The sequence below is a fragment of the Gracilinanus agilis genome, chromosome 6, assembly GCF_016433145.1.
Source record: "Gracilinanus agilis isolate LMUSP501 chromosome 6, AgileGrace, whole genome shotgun sequence".
Lineage (NCBI taxonomy): Eukaryota > Metazoa > Chordata > Mammalia > Didelphimorphia > Didelphidae > Gracilinanus > Gracilinanus agilis.
Window position 1 is genome coordinate 89651348 of NC_058135.1, and position 3583 is coordinate 89654930.

Here is a 3583-nt window from a genome sequence, read left to right on the forward strand (position 1 = left end):
ATCTCTGTTTGTTACCTCTGCCTGTCAACCCACATTCAACCTACTGACACTGGGTTTGTTGGCCTTCTCAAAACAGTTTAATCTTCTGATAATGGCCCTGTGTGAACCATCTAATCCCATCCTCTAATATTACACTATTTAGAGTTAAAACAAACCCAAAAAATGACAACTGAGATATTTTTTAAGAGCCAGGAGTGGGGATCTTTAAAGAATTGAACTGGGAGGGGGAACTCAAAAAAAAAGAGCTACTTTTCTTCCAAAAAGTGATAACGGAGAGCCATAGAAGCTATTAGGTGAGAGAGCATCTAGCAAGGATGAGCAGAAGAATGGAAGAAGCACAAAGGTTGATGATTGGGTCAATTGATAACAACAATAAAAGGATGTCTTGTGTTCTTTGGGCATGTATTGAAGACATAATAGAAAACACCCGCAAGACATCAAAATGGATGAGAACTCCCCATTTATATTGATTCACGTGGTATCAAAGGATAGTGTCAGAAGGATCTTGAAATATATTGGCAAAGACTATAAAGTCTTGGGCAAGAAATTTAAGACCATAGAAGTTTAGGCTTTTAGTGATCTAAAAGCTAAAAATTGATTTGGGAGGGAAAAATTGGCCAAGTAGGCACAGCCTGAGAATGAGAGTTGTACTTCTGGACTATTGCCTAAAACATAGGGATTAAAAATTCATATCATATGTCAAGTAAACCTTCTAAATGTTGAAATCCACATGAGCCACCTTGTCATCTTCCCTGCTGCTATCTCTTTTTACAATCAAACAATACCCCATAAAATCCCAATTCATGCAGGATTTAATCCACTTACTTTTGGAATTCTCAGTTTAGAGATGAAGTCTAGATAAAAGAGAGACTACTTACTATATTTAGTTGAACCCAGACTAGGCAAAGCTTCCCATTTTATCCATATAGACCCTCTGACTATCTTTCCTAACACCATCATGCCCCCTCATTCTCTTTCCTTATGCATATGTTTCACGTTTTATTCTACGCACATTATAGTGAAAACAATATTACCATTATTTCCTAGAAAAAAATCAAGCAATTGTCCTACTGTGGGAGTAAAGGACTCCCACAGGTCCAGGAAAATCTTGGAGGCAGGACAGCATCAGCATGAATGAGACGGGCTAGAGAACTTGAATATCAGCCAGGCAGGCAGACATAATGAATACTGTTCTGCTTTGCCTTGATTAAGTTTTATTGTATATGTTTTGAGGTCACACAAAATCTTGGCATGGAAATCCATTCTCACCATACATATTTTCTTAGATACAATGTGTTAGGTGTGTCTGATGTATCTCTTGGGCCACAGTGGTGAGAAAGTACAGGCTTTTTCATGGGAGACAATTTTTCCATATTTCATTTCATTGTTCTTTTATGTGTACTGTACTCAGGGAGGGGTGGGGTGAAACTTGAAGACTATTCTGGCCTGTTTTTACAGGTACCTGTGTATGGGAACCTAAGATAGGGTTTTCAAATCTTTAACATTAAGACACTATTTGCTGGTTTGTAGTGAAGTGACTTCTAGGGAAATTCCTGTATTATAACATATAAAGGTGGGGCTTTTCCTAGGAGTTTGTAGAGTTCTTGTGAGGGTTCTAGTAATGGCCTATGATGTTACTCTACATGTTCATGGGGCTAATTAGAGATATTGATTACATATAAAAGGTAATGTTAGAGAGAAAAGAGTCACATAGGGGAATTTGAGTGGAATTACCATCTTTATGTCATCTGCTATGTAGGTTCCAGAATTCATGATGGGCTGTGTGAACATCATTAGCTTTGATGGCTTCCTGCATCCTACAAATAAGTTTACCATCCTTATGACCTGGACCACTGCTCCCCTACAACTTCAAGTTCTCTCTCTTTCCTTTCATCTTTGGGACTGGCACTTCGGCCCTTGTTCTTCTATAGCCACAAACTCCAGTGTACCTTTTTACCCTGAAATTATTACCCAGAGATGTGTTAGGGCAATGTATCAGGGCCTGAACCTCATACCAGGAAAGGGTCCCCTGTAGTTTTTCTGACCAGTTGTCTTATCCATTGAACATCTATGGGCTGAGAGTTCCTGAAGATGCTGCTACATTTGCTTTAAAGACCTCCAAAGCTTGCTACAGCCATTGTCACAGTTCTGTGCTTGGCCTTTGTGACAGATCTTTCCAACTGACCTCATAAATTGTCTTAGACAAGAAAATTGTTTCACAAGTCCTTTTGTTGGCCCTGCCACTGAAGAATTTTATTTTAGTAATTATTTTAAAGTTGTTTGGAAGGAAATATTGGTAGAATTCAGGCAAGTTCATGTCTCTGCTCTACCACCTTGACTCCTATATGATAACATTTAAATTACACAGAGATAGCTAGGTTATCTATTGTTAGGTCTTCTCTTAAAAAACCAAAAACCTTAAACATCAATGTTTTATTCAACCAATCCTCATATTTATCATATTGAGACTCTTCATTCTTCTTAACTCTTCTGAATGTATTCCACCTAATTATTACCATTTTTAAAATAGAGTACCTAGAACTGAACTCAATTCCATATATGTAGTCTGTCCAGGGACTCCAACCTTCGTGAACCTGGATATTATACCTCTCTGAATGTACCTTAAAATACATTATTTTTTGAAGCTTTTGCATAATAATGATAGTGATAGGCCAGGTTTCAGACTTACTTGCTTGTTATTTGTCAAATGCTACAAGACCCTGTGAATAGCTACAAGAATTCCTCCCCTTGTTGTTATTGTTTGTCCAAAGTACTCAGAACTGCTGAACTTCTTAGACTTACAAAACATGTTCCAAACCCAGAAATGTCCATCTTGGGATCAGTTCTCATCCATCTAAGGTCAAGAAAGAGTAAACAGAGAGGAATAGTCCCATAGCCAAGATCAGATCCTTGCTCTCCTGAGGTAAAACATGTGACTTAATAGCAATGTGCTTGGCAAACACTGTCTCCATTGTGGATGAGGAAAGCACAGCCTTTTCCGTATCTCCTCATAGTGAAGGTCAAATACTACTGTGCTAACATGGTTGAATCAAAGGAAGAGTCTCAGCAAGAAGTTCTTTCCTCTTTGGTTTAGGTAGCCATTGTCTGGTGTGGGTGGGAGGACCAAAGGACCAACTAACATCTCCTTTCTCATACTAAGGCACTATGGTTTTTCCTAATTGAGCTACTACATGGCCTGACTCAGCCATTAACATGAAAGTTAGTTCACATAGTCATGTGGAATCAGGGAAGGTAGCTTTTTATCTGTACTGTTCAATACTTAGTAACATTGGCTTGAAAAATAACTAGGAAACAATTTTGTTTACTTAGCCTTTTTTTTTTGCCAGTCTCACCTCATTCTAACCTCTTACTTTCCTAATATGTACAGGAAGCAAACTCTTCTTTTTTTTTTTCCTCAAACTATTCTACATCTCCCTGGTTTCTAGTTTGTCTATCTAGAGACTTTGGGGAATTTACCACTGTTAAATAATTGGGGTTAAGCTGATGTTTTATATATATATATATATATATATATATATATATATATATATATATATATATATACATACATACACACACACAC